Source organism: Silurus meridionalis, chromosome 23 (genome assembly GCF_014805685.1).
Source record: "Silurus meridionalis isolate SWU-2019-XX chromosome 23, ASM1480568v1, whole genome shotgun sequence".
In the NCBI taxonomy this organism is placed as follows: Eukaryota; Metazoa; Chordata; class Actinopteri; order Siluriformes; family Siluridae; genus Silurus; species Silurus meridionalis.
In genome coordinates this window covers 25654126-25668763 of record NC_060906.1, presented here as the reverse complement: position 1 = coordinate 25668763, position 14638 = coordinate 25654126, and positions in this window count along the sequence as shown.

The following is a 14638-nucleotide window of genomic DNA, read 5'->3' as shown; positions in this document are numbered from 1 at the left end:
GATGACATCCAATTATATGTTCCTTTAAAACCAGATTCACTCCAGTCCCTGTCTGGCTGTGTAACTGACATTAAACGTAGGCTGGCTGGTAATTTTCTGTCTTAATGACAATAAATGTGAATGTATACTATTTAGTACACAGGAGCAGCTTAATTTTAACCTCAGGGGTCTTGACAGTAATTTGAATTTTGCAAAGCAAATAACCTCAGCTGTAAAAACAAGCTTCTTTCAACTCTGATTAGTAAAGACTTTTGGAAAAAGCCATTCATGCTTTTATTAGTTCTTGATTGGATTACTGCAATGCTCTTTATTTAGGCATTACTCAGTCCTCTCTCTATCTACAGCTGGTTCAGAACACTGCAGCGATTTTTAAATCTCTGTCTGGTACGACCCCAACCTATTTAAATCAACTTCTCCATCTGTGCACCCATGGCCGAACTCTCAAGTCCTTTAATCATGTCTTGCTCAAAGCGCCTAGAACAAGATATAAATCGTGGGGTGACCGCGCCTTCTCAGTGGCCTAACCTCCAGTGGAGGATTTTACACTGCATCATCTCTGTGAACTCTTTTATTTGTATTTGAAACCCTGATGTTTCCAAGACTGTCCATTCTGTTCTCAGAGAGAAACAGTTTTTCATGCTTTTATACACTGCTCCTGGTTACAGTCACTGTTCGTGAACTAAACATGCACGGGTCTCTCTCAGCCTGGCTTCCACTACTCTTTCCCAGAACTTCATGGTGTGACTGATCAACTTTATTCCCCTGTAGTACCTGCAGGTCTGCACATCTCCCTTGTGTTTAAAGATCAGTACCAGCACACTCCTTCTCCATTCCTCAGGCATCTTCTCACATTCCAAAATCCTGTTAAACAATCGGATTAAAAACTCCACTGCATCTCTCCTAAACATCTCCATGCTTCTACCGGTATGTCATCTGGTCCAACCGACTTTTTACTTTTTACTTTTCATCCTCTTCATCGCTGCTCTCACTTCCTCCTTAATAATTCTATCTACATCCTGCTTTACCAACTCCACACCATCCAACCTTCTCTCTCTCTCTGATTTTCCTCATTCATCAGCTGCTCAAAATACTCCCTCCACCTTCTCAACACACTCTCCTCACTAGTCAACACATTTCCCTCTCCATCCTTTATTGCTCTAACTTGCAGCACATCCTTCCCAGCTCGGTTCCTCTGCCTGGATAATCACTACAAATCCTTTTCTCCTTCCTTAGTGTCCAACCTCTTATACAGCTCCTCATATGCCTTTTCCTTGGCTTTCACCACATCCCTCTTTACCTGCTGCTGCATCTCCTTGTTCTCCTGCCTACTTTTCTCATCACTTTGTCGATCCCAATTCTGTTTCTTCAACCTCTTTCTCCTTATGCTCTCCTGCACTTCCTCATTCCACCACCACATCTCTTTGTCTTCCTTTCTATTTCCAGATGTTACACCAAGTACCTTTCTATCTGTCTTCCCCATCACTTCCGCAGTATTTTCCCACTGTTTTAGCACCTCTTCACCACCACCGAGCTCCTGTCTGACCTCTTCCCTGAATCTCTTACACTCTTCCTCCTTCAGTTTCCACCATCTTATTCTTCTTTCAGTCCTCACTCTCCTCCTCTTCTTCTTCACCTCCAAAACCATCCTACAGACCACCATCTGATGCTGTCTAGCTACACTGTCCCCTGCCAACACCTTACAGTCTCCAATCTCCTTCAGGTTGCATCTCCTACCTGTGTGCACCTTCCTCCACTCTTATACATCACTCTATGATCAGCCTTCTTCTTAAAATACGTGTTCACCACCTCCATTTCCATCCTTTCAGCAAAATCTACCACCATCTGCCCTTCTACATTCCTCTCCTTAAGACCATACCTACCATCACCTCCTCATATGCATGTTATCGCGATAGCTGCATATATTCCCCCCTCTGATGACGGTGAATCGGCATGCTATGTCCTGCATTCTGTTGTTAACAGACTGTTAACACAGAGCCCAAATGCACTTCTCATTATCTCTGGAGATTTTAACCAAGCCCCTCCATCCTCCACTCTGCCCAAATTCACCCAGTATGTTTCATGCCACACCAGAGACAATAAAACACTGGACTTATTTTATGCAAACTCAAAGGAGGCCTATACTTCATCACCCCTCCCCCCCTTGGGAAGATCGGATCACAAACTGGTTCATCTTCTACCTGTGTACAAACCCCTTGTATGCAGGCAACCAGCTACCTACCGCACAGTGACGACATGGTCTGATGAGACCGATGAGGCTCTGAAAGACTGTTTTGAAACAACTATGTGGGAGGAATTGTGCAGTCCACATGGGGAGGATATTGACAGTTTAACAGACTGTATTACGGACTACATTAACTTCTGTGTGGAGAATACTGTACCCACCAGGACTGTACGGTGTTTTCCCAACAACAAACCATGGATAAACCCTGATATAAAGACTCTCCTTAAAGAAAAGAAGAGGGTGTTTAAATCAGGAAACAAGGAAGAGCTGAAAACTGTCCAGAGAGAACTGAGAAAGAAGATCAGGAAGGAAAACATGCTACAAGAGGAAGATGGAGGATCAGCTGCAGCAGAACAATGTCAGCGGTGTATGGAAGGGGCTCAAAACCATCACTGGTCATAAGGAGCCCAGCTCTCAGGCTGTGGGTGACCAGAAGTGGGTGAATGATCTCAATCTATTCTTTAACAGATTCGATCAGCTACCCTCCCCTGCCCCCATCCAGTCCCCCCTGCTGCAATCCCCCCTCTCTGCTTCCACAGCAAGCAGCTCCAGCCCCACCTCTCTCTGCACTGCTATCAGCTCACAGACAATACACAACACACCTAACTCCCCTGCCGATTCCCTCCAGTCAACACTCCATCCAATACACACTGCCCCTTACAGAAGCCCAGGTTTTTTTTTATCTTATCACCTCTGTTCCCTTCGCCTACATGCCCATTAAAGTCTGCCCCAATCACCAATCGTTCTTTCCTAAACCATGTTCATCACCCTATCAGAAACTCTCTTCACCTCCACTACACTCTTACTGTACTCTTCCTTCAGAATCCCCCCTACACCATTTTTATTTCCATCCACACCCTGATAAAACAGTTTAAACACCTCCAATGTTCCTGCTCTTACTCCCTTTCCACTTGGTCTCCTGAACACACAACATATCTACCTTTCTCCTCTCCATCATATCAGCTCCCTCTCTCCCTTTACCAGTCATAGTACCAACATTTAAAGTACCAACCCGAACCTCCACTCTCCTCCACTTCTCCTTTCCCTGCTGTCTCTGTAGACGTCTTCCTCCTCTCCTTCTCCTCCTTCAGCCTGAGCAGAAAAAACTAAATAACACAAAATGCTGATTATGACACAATCAAAATCTTCACAAGACTGAAGAAAAAAATGATTGTTGTTGATGTAAATGTGTATGAGGGTATGGGGGAGATGTTGAAGCTGTGTGGTGTTGTAGAGAAGCTCTGTGTTCTGTGAGAGAGAAAGAAGTATATTTTGCATGATGCAATGATCACACACACACACACACACACACACACACACACACACACACACACACACACACCTCCCCCAACCTTTAACTGTCATTATCTGATTTTATTTGTCTATTTATTATATTATTATTTTTTTATTTACTTATTAATGTATTTTGACAAATCAAATCTGATACCATCTGCCATTAAACATGACTAACGTCAAATAAATTATCGTAAAAAATACCCCCCCCCCATCTCCCTCTGCCCCCCCTCTCTCTTTGTCTCTCTCTCAGACACTTCAGACAGATGATTGGTTTCTGTACATGGTGAAAAAAATATTTATTCAGCGATGATAAACATTCAGGAGAGCAGCATTTGTGTTATAAATAATCACTTCATCATTGGATTAATCTGTAGATGTAGTGTGTGTGTGTGTGTGTGTGTGTGTGTGTGTGTGTGTGTGTGTGTGTGTGTGTGTGTGTGTGTGTGTGTGTGTGTGAGGAGCTTTATAGCGTCACTGAAACTGTAATTGTATATTTCTTGCAAAACAAAGGAGTTAAGAGAGTAATGAATAACTATCGACTTTAGACACTGTGTGTGTGTGTGTGTGTGTGTGTGTGTGTGTGTGTGTGTGTGTGTGTGTGTAGATAAAAATAGGTAGATTTTGTTTAATAAACAGGAACAGGGGAGAAAATTAGACACTTCTGGAACAGTCAGACTTTATCACTGTAAAATATTGTATATTGTACTGCACTGTTTCATACACAAATATCATGTCACCATAGAAACCGCAGTTAACCGGTTACCCAACTACACGTACAGAAAACAGTATGTTTAGTGCTGCAGTACATCATTTAAATCAGAACTCACTTTAAAGTTGCCAGATTTTAGAAGCGATGCAGAAGAAAATCATGTCTAGACCATCACCTTTAACCTTTAAACCCAAAACATTAGCTATACCATCAAACCCACATCAGGTGAAGTGAATAATGTTGATGATCCAGTGAGCCAGAGACTGGATTATGGATGCTCAAGGTTTATTGATGTAAGTGAGGAGCAAAAGCTATGCCTCTGGTCTGATCCACTAGAAGAGCTCCTGTAGAACGGACAGGTGAAAAGATTGATGGTAGCACTGTTTAAAAGAGTCAGAACATAGAAACCATTACAGATTGATGTAAATGGAGCTTCAGGGTGGTCAGAGAGCCCATGCTGAACCCTGTACAAAAAGTGTACAAAGCTTCTACAGTGGACATCAGAACTGGACCATGGAGAAGTGGAAGAACAAAGCATGGTGTGATGAATCATTTGTTTTCCATCATGTGGATGGCTGTGTGCATGGGAGGGGCTTTCCTGTGGAAGAGATGGCACTAGAATGCACTATAAGAAAAACGTGAGCCAGCAAAGGCAGTGTGATGCTTTGGGTGATGCTCTGCTAGGAAACTCTGGGTCATGGTGGTCATGTGAATGCCACATACAACCCACCTAAGCACTGTTACTCTACCAGTAGTTATACCCCTCCATGGTGATGGTGTTCCCTAATGGGAACACTGTGCAGGTAAAGCTTAAGAGTGTTCATGGTGTTGACTTACGATTCCCCAGATCTCAATCCAATCAGGTGCCTGTGGGACATACTGTTTAAACCATGGAGACTCCACCTCACATCTTACAGGACTTAAAGGATCCCCCAACACACCCTCAGAGTCCAGGTCTTGATGGGTCAGAGCTGTTTTAGGAGGAACTACACATCATTACACATGTGTAATAGTAAAGAAGGTTCAGCAATGTCTGTAGCATATGCATCTGAGACACTTAAGGACTTTAAAATACTCTCAGGTGCTAAGGACCTTTTACACCTGCACCAATTAGAGCATCCTAATGGGTAGCATCACTTCCTGGTTAGGGAACAGCACCATGCAGGACAGGTGAGACCTCCAGAGCAAGTGGTGCAGGACCAGGGCCAGAAAGATAGTGAAGGACCTCAGCCATCCCAATAATGACCTCTTTTCTTCTGATCTTTGAAGGAAAACACAGAGAGAATGAGGATCTTCTTTCTGCAGGCCATTTAGTGTCTACAGCAGGAAACACACCACCTAGTACCTGGACTTTCTCTTACTGGACTTACTTTTTCTTCCTTTGAACATTTTTTTTTTATAATTGCACAACTGGCACTTTAACACTGGACTGTCACTTTAACACTTGACTGGCACTGTAACACTGGACGGGCACTGTAACACTGGACGGGCACTGTAACACTGGACGGGCACTGTAACACTGGACGGGCACTGTAACACTGGGCTGGCACGGCACACTGGCACTTTTACACTACAGTGGCACTGTAACGCTGGACTTTAACACATGGACACTAGTGATAATCACACTGGGACACTTTAAATCTGTACTTCTGTCATATACACACTCATTGCTTACTGTTTATATTTTTTTAAATCCTTATTTTTATACTTATACTTGTATTATATGTTTTATACTTTGTATGATTTTTATTTGTATGTATTACATTTTTTATATTTTATTTATATTTCTAGTTACATGTTGTACAGTTATAAAAAGCATTTCACTACATGTCGTATTCTCTATAATGTGTATGAGAATTGTGGTGACTTGCTGCCACGTCGGGCAGAACACAGACACGGGAAAGTTAAATTGGGGTTAAAGTGTCTTTATTGGGGACCAGAAGGGAGGGTAAAAAGGAAGGGGAATAGTGTTCTGGTGCCCTGGAAAGGAGATTAGAAGTGGCTGGAGTGGGAGAAAGAGCAGAGCTCTCTTACCGCGCTCCAATGCCTCAGGTCCCGTTGGGCGGCTGACTCTGCCACCATCACTATCGGCTCGTAGGGGTCAGGGTCTTCCTGCTGTGTAGCCGGGAAGTTATCCCTCACCGATGAGGCATTGTGCGGGTCCAGCAGGAATTCCTCTGCCGCATCTTCTGTTTGCAGCCTGTAGTGAGAGAACGAGGGGTTGAGAGCCACCATTAATTGGGAGCCCAAGGTTCTCCAACTCACTGTCCTCCCGGCTGTCTTTTATACGCTTAGCCGGGCTTGAAGACAGTAAGGATCCGCCACTCCATTTGAGCTCCAACCGTGTCTTGTAAGGACGCCTCCTCGTTTGCTGTGCTGGGCTACGCCGCCTGAGCACCGTCCTTCCGCACCCTGCTGATGGTTGAGTTTGGGCGCTTGCCCTTTTGGCACCTGAGGTGGAGGTCCGTCGTCACAGAGCGTAAATTTGAATTGATTTGATGTTCTGGTGATTTATATTAATGCACTATGAATAGATCAGAATGTCAATATTACATCCAATGCTCAGTTCTGAATAAAACTTGAGGAATAAACTTGTACTATATAGTAAACAAGCTTCAAGAAAGAAAGAGAATCGTGAATGTGTTTTATTGGATAAATGTGTGAGCGTACAGGGGAATTTCCAGCACACAGACACTGCACATCACTGCTGGACTCAAACAACACACACAATCATACAAACATGATTACACACAACACAACCAGATCAGCGGTGGATGAAGGACACACAGCATGTATATGAGTAAAAGTAGAGACACTCAGTAAAATGTGACTCCAGTAAAAGTGTTTCTTTAAACTTTCATGTGAGTAAAATACAAATGTTTTTGCCTTTAAATGTAATTAAGTATCAAAGTACTATGATTTATTGTGGTTATAATGTTCATATTATTATTTTTTTATAAGAATAAATACTTATAAATAGAAAGGAACGACTGAATTCACTACATTTGTTGAATAAAATAATATATTTAACTTTGAAATGTAGATAAATTAGAGTAAAGATCTCCCAAATGGAAACACTTTAGAAAAAAACAATACGAGAAAAACTCCTCACTCAATTATATTTACTTCATCACTGTCCAACACTGAAGTAGATGAGCACACAACACACAAAGAACAACACACAAAGAACAACACACAAAGAACAACACACAAAAAACAACACACAAAAAAGAACACACAAAGAACAACACACAAAGAACAACACACAAAAACAACACACAAAGAACAACACACAAAAACAACACACAAAGAACAACACACAAAGAACAACACACAAAAACAACACACAAGAACAACACACAAAGAACAACACACAAAAACAACACACAAAGAACAACACAAAGAACAACACACAAAAACAACACACAAAAAACAACACACAAAGAACAACACACAAAGAACAACACACAAAAAACAACACACAAAGTCCAGAACCACATTTCTACACTCCACTCGTTATACAGTGTGTTCATGTTGACAGGATTGTGTGATGGAAGAAGAAGAAGAAAGCAGGAGGAACTGATGTATATGAGATGAGTAGATGGTGAGATACTGTAACTCAGCTCGTATGGTCTGGATGTAAAATATGGAGCTGCAGCATGTCTGTTTATTCAATAAGGGAAATTGTTTCCTCTGTAACCAGAAATAAGTCCTGAGTTTGATTCTATTTGATTTACTCACACACGGTTCCTCTGACTAACATCTAACCGTAATCTCCAGAGAGAATAACACACTCATCTTACTCCCACACATCACTCTCTCTCTCTCTCTCTCTCTCTCTCACAATCTCGCTCTCTCTCTCTCTCTCTCAGCCTGCATTCCTCTCTCTCTCACAATCTCTCTCTCTCTCTCTCTCTCTCTCTCTCTCTCTCTCTCTCTCTCTCTCTCTCTCAGCCTGCATCTCTCTCTCTCTCACAATCTCGCCTCTCTCTCTCTCTCTCTCTCCTCTTCCCTGAATCTCTTACACTCTTCCTCCTTCAGTTTCCACCATCTTATTCTTCTTTCAGTCCTCACTCTCCTCCTCTTCTTCTTCACCTCCAAAACCATCCTACAGACCACCATCTGATGCTGTCTAGCTACACTGTCCCCTGCCAACACCTTACAGTCTCCAATCTCCTTCAGGTTGCATCTCCTACCTGTGTGCACCTTCCTCCACTCTTATACATCACTCTATGATCAGCCTTCTTCTTAAAATACGTGTTCACCACCTCCATTTCCATCCTTTCAGCAAAATCTACCACCATCTGCCCTTCTACATTCCTCTCCTTAAGACCATACCTACCATCACCTCCTCATATGCATGTTATCGCGATAGCTGCATATATTCCCCCCTCTGATGACGGTGAATCGGCATGCTATGTCCTGCATTCTGTTGTTAACAGACTGTTAACACAGAGCCCAAATGCCCTTCTCATTATCTCTGGAGATTTTAATCATGCCCCTCCATCCTCCACTCTGCCCACATTCACCCAGTATGTTTCATGCCACACCAGAGACAATAAAACACTGGACTTATTTTATGCAAACTCAAAGGAGGCCTATACTTCATCACCCCTCCCCCCCTTGGGAAGATCGGATCACAACCTGGTTCATCTTCTACCTGTGTACAAACCCCTTGTATGCAGGCAACCAGCTACCTACCGCACAGTGACGACATGGTCTGATGAGACCGATGAGGCTCTGAAAGACTGTTTTGAAACAACTATGTGGGAGGAATTGTGCAGTCCACATGGGGAGGATATTGACAGTTTAACAGACTGTATTACGGACTACATTAACTTCTGTGTGGAGAATACTGTACCCACCAGGACTGTACGGTGTTTTCCCAACAACAAACCATGGATAAACCCTGATATAAAGACTCTCCTTAAAGAAAAGAAGAGGGTGTTTAAATCAGGAAACAAGGAAGAGCTGAAAACTGTCCAGAGAGAACTGAGAAAGAAGATCAGGGAAGGAAAAACATGCTACAAGAGGAAGATGGAGGATCAGCTGCAGCAGAACAATGTCAGCGGTGTATGGAAGGGGCTCAAAACCATCACTGGTCATAAGGAGCCCAGCTCTCAGGCTGTGGGTGACCAGAAGTGGGTGAATGATCTCAATCTATTCTTTAACAGATTTGATCAGCTACCCTCCCCTGCCCCCATCCAGTCCCCCCTGCTGCAATCCCCCCTCTCTGCTTCCACAGCAAGCAGCTCCAGCCCCACCTCTCTCTGCACTGCTATCAGCTCACAGACAATACACAACACACCTAACTCCCCCTGCCGATTCCCTCCAGTCAACACTCCATCCAATACACACTGCCCCTTACAGAAGCCCAGGTTTTTTTTTTATCTTATCACCTCTGTTCCCTTCGCCTACATGCCCATTAAAGTCTGCCCCAATCACCAATCGTTCTTTCCTAAACCATGTTCATCACCCTACCCTCTCTTCACCTCCACTACACTCTTACTGTACTCTTCCTTCAGAATCCCCCCTACACCATTTTTATTTCCATCCACACCCTGATAAAACAGTTTAAACACCTCCAATGTTCCTGCTCTTACTCCCTTTCCACTTGGTCTCCTGAACACACAACATATCTACCTTTCTCCTCTCCATCATATCAGCTCCCTCTCTCCCTTTACCAGTCATAGTACCAACATTTAAAGTACCAACCCGAACCTCCACTCTCCTCCACTTCTCCTTTCCCTGCTGTCTCTGTAGACGCCTTCCTCCTCTCCTTCTCCTCCTTCAGCCTGAGCAGAAAAAACTAAATAACACAAAATGCTGATTATGACACAATCAAAATCTTCACAAGACTGAAGAAAAAAATGATTGTTGTTGATGTAAATGTGTATGAGGGTATGGGGGAGATGTTGAAGCTGTGTGGTGTTGTAGAGAAGCTCTGTGTTCTGTGAGAGAGAAAGAAGTATATTTTGCATGATGCAATGATCACACACACACACACACACACACACACACACACACACACACACACACACACACCTCCCCCAACCTTTAACTGTCATTATCTGATTTTATTTGTCTATTTATTATATTATTATTTTTTTATTTACTTATTAATGTATTTTGACAAATCAAATCTGATACCATCTGCCATTAAACATGACTAACGTCAAATAAATTATCGTAAAAAATACCCCCCATCTCCCTCTGCCCCCTCTCTTTGTCTCTCTCTCAGACACTTCAGACAGATGATTGGTTTCTGTACATGGTGAAAAAAATATTTATTCAGCGATGATAAACATTCAGGAGAGCAGCATTTGTGTTATAAATAATCACTTCATCATTGGATTAATCTGTAGATGTAGTGTGTGTGTGTGTGTGTGTGTGTGTGTGTGTGTGTGTGTGTGTGTGTGTGTGTGTGTGTGTGTGTGTGTGTGTGAGGAGCTTTATAGCGTCACTGAAACTGTAATTGTATATTTCTTGCAAAAACAAAGGAGTTAAGAGAGAGTAATGAATAACTATCGACTTTAGACACTGTGTGTGTGTGTGTGTGTGTGTGTGTGTGTGTGTGTGTGTGTGTAGATAAAAATAGGTAGATTTTGTTTAATAAACAGGAACAGGGGAGAAAATTAGACACTTCTGGAACAGTCAGACTTTATCACTGTAAAATATTGTATATTGTACTGCACTGTTTCATACACAAATATCATGTCACCATAGAAACCGCAGTTAACCGGTTACCCAACTACACGTACAGAAAACAGTATGTTTAGTGCTGCAGTACATCATTTAAATCAGAACTCACTTTAAAGTTGCCAGATTTTAGAAGCGATGCAGAAGAAAATCATGTCTAGACCATCACCTTTAACCTTTAAACCCAAAACATTAGCTATACCATCAAACCCACATCAGGTGAAGTGAATAATGTTGATGATCCAGTGAGCCAGAGACTGGATTATGGATGCTCAAGGTTTATTGATGTAAGTGAGGAGCAAAAGCTATGCCTCTGGTCTGATCCACTAGAAGAGCTCCTGTAGAACGGACAGGTGAAAAGATTGATGGTAGCACTGTTTAAAAGAGTCAGAACATAGAAACCATTACAGATTGATGTAAATGGAGCTTCAGGGTGGTCAGAGAGCCCATGCTGAACCCTGTACAAAAAGTGTACAAAGCTTCTACAGTGGACATCAGAACTGGACCATGGAGAAGTGGAAGAACAAAGCATGGTGTGATGAATCATTTGTTTTCCATCATGTGGATGGCTGTGTGCATGGGAGGGGCTTTCCTGTGGAAGAGATGGCACTAGAATGCACTATAAGAAAACGTGAGCCAGCAAAGGCAGTGTGATGCTTTGGGTGATGCTCTGCTAGGAAACTCTGGGTCATGGTGGTCATGTGAATGCCACATACAACCCACCTAAGCACTGTTACTCTACCAGTAGTTATACCCCTCCATGGTGATGGTGTTCCTAATGGGAACACTGTGCAGGTAAAGCTTAAGAGTGTTCATGGTGTTGACTTACGATTCCCCAGATCTCAATCCAATCAGGTGCCTGTGGGACATACTGTTTAAACCATGGAGACTCCACCTCACATCTTACAGGACTTAAAGGATCCCCCAACACACCCTCAGAGTCCAGGTCTTGATGGGTCAGAGCTGTTTTAGGAGGAACTACACATCATTACACATGTGTAATAGTAAAGAAGGTTCAGCAATGTCTGTAGCATATGCATCTGAGACACTTAAGGACTTTAAAATACTCTCAGGTGCTAAGGACCTTTTACACCTGCACCAATTAGAGCATCCTAATGGGTAGCATCACTTCCTGGTTAGGGAACAGCACCATGCAGGACAGGTGAGACCTCCAGAGCAAGTGGTGCAGGACCAGGGCCAGAAAGATAGTGAAGGACCTCAGCCATCCCAATAATGACCTCTTTTCTTCTGATCTTTGAAGGAAAACACAGAGAGAATGAGGATCTTCTTTCTGCAGGCCATTTAGTGTCTACAGCAGGAAACACACCACCTAGTACCTGGACTTTCTCTTACTGGACTTACTTTTTCTTCCTTTGAACATTTTTTTTTTATAATTGCACAACTGGCACTTTAACACTGGACTGTCACTTTAACACTTGACTGGCACTGTAACACTGGACGGCACTGTAACACTGGACGGGCACTGTAACACTGGACGGGCACTGTAACACTGGGCTGGCACGGCACACTGGCACTTTTACACTACAGTGGCACTGTAACGCTGGACTTTAACACATGGACACTAGTGATAATCACACTGGGACACTTTAAATCTGTACTTCTGTCATATACACACTCATTGCTTACTGTTTATATTTTTTTAAATCCTTATTTTTATACTTATACTTGTATTATATGTTTTATACTTTGTATGATTTTTATTTGTATGTATTACATTTTTTATATTTTATTTATATTTCTAGTTACATGTTGTACAGTTATAAAAGCATTTCACTACATGTCGATTCTCTATAATGTGTATGAGAATTGTGGTGACTTGCTGCCACGTCGGGCAGAACACAGACACGGGAAAGTTAAATTGGGGTTAAAGTGTCTTTATTGGGGACCAGAAGGGAGGGTAAAAAGGAAGGGGAATAGTGTTCTGGTGCCCTGGAAAGGAGATTAGAAGTGGCTGGAGTGGGAGAAAGAGCAGAGCTCTCTTACCGCGCTCCAATGCCTCAGGTCCCGTTGGGCGGCTGACTCTGCCACCATCACTATCGGCTCGTAGGGGTCAGGGTCTTCCTGCTGTGTAGCCGGGAAGTTATCCCTCACCGATGAGGCATTGTGCGGGTCCAGCAGGAATTCCTCTGCCGCATCTTCTGTTTGCAGCCTGTAGTGAGAGAACGAGGGGTTGAGAGCCACCATTAATTGGGAGCCCAAGGTTCTCCAACTCACTGTCCTCCCGGCTGTCTTTTATACGCTTAGCCGGGCTTGAAGACAGTAAGGATCCGCCACTCCATTTGAGCTCCAACCGTGTCTTGTAAGGACGCCTCCTCGTTTGCTGTGCTGGGCTACGCCGCCTGAGCACCGTCCTTCCGCACCCTGCTGATGGTTGAGTTTGGGGCGCTTGCCCCTTTTGGCACCTGAGGTGGAGGTCCGTCGTCACAGAGCGTAAATTTGAATTGATTTGATGTTCTGGTGATTTATATTAATGCACTATGAATAGATCAGAATGTCAATATTACATCCAATGCTCAGTTCTGAATAAAACTTGAGGAATAAACTTGTACTATATAGTAAACAAGCTTCAAGAAAGAAAGAGAATCGTGAATGTGTTTTATTGGATAAATGTGTGAGCGTACAGGGGAATTTCCAGCACACAGACACTGCACATCACTGCTGGACTCAAACAACACACACAATCATACAAACATGATTACACACAACACAACCAGATCAGCGGTGGATGAAGGACACACAGCATGTATATGAGTAAAAGTAGAGACACTCAGTAAAATGTGACTCCAGTAAAAGTGTTTCTTTAAACTTTCATGTGAGTAAAATACAAATGTTTTTGCCTTTAAATGTAATTAAGTATCAAAGTACTATGATTTATTGTGGTTATAATGTTCATATTATTATTTTTTTATAAGAATAAATACTTATAAATAGAAAGGAACGACTGAATTCACTACATTTGTTGAATAAAATAATATATTTAACTTTGAAATGTAGATAAATTAGAGTAAAGATCTCCCCAAATGGAAACACTTTAGAAAAAAAAACAATACGAGAAAAAACTCCTCACTCAATTATATTTACTTCATCACTGTCCAACACTGAAGTAGATGAGCACACAACACACAAAGAACAACACAAAGAACAACACACAAAGAACAACACACAAAAAACAACACACAAAAGAACAACACAAAAACAACACAAAGAACAACACACAAAAACAACACAAAGAACAACACAAAAACAACACAAAGAACAACACAAAAAACAACACACAAAAACAACACACAAAGAACAACACACAAAGAACAACACAAAAAACAACACAAAAAGAACAACACACAAGAACAACACACAAAAACAACACACAAAGAACAACACACAAAGAACAACACACAAAGAACAACACACAAAGAACAACACACAAAAACAACACACAAAAGAACAACACACAAGAACAACACACAAAGAACAACACACAAAGAACAACACACAAAAACAACACACAAAAAGAACACACAAAGAACAACACACAAAGAACAACACACAAAAAACAACACACAAAGAACAACACACAAAGAACAACACACAAAAAACAACACACAAAGAACAACACACAAAGAACAACACACAAAGAACAACACACAAAAAACAACACACAAGAACAACAC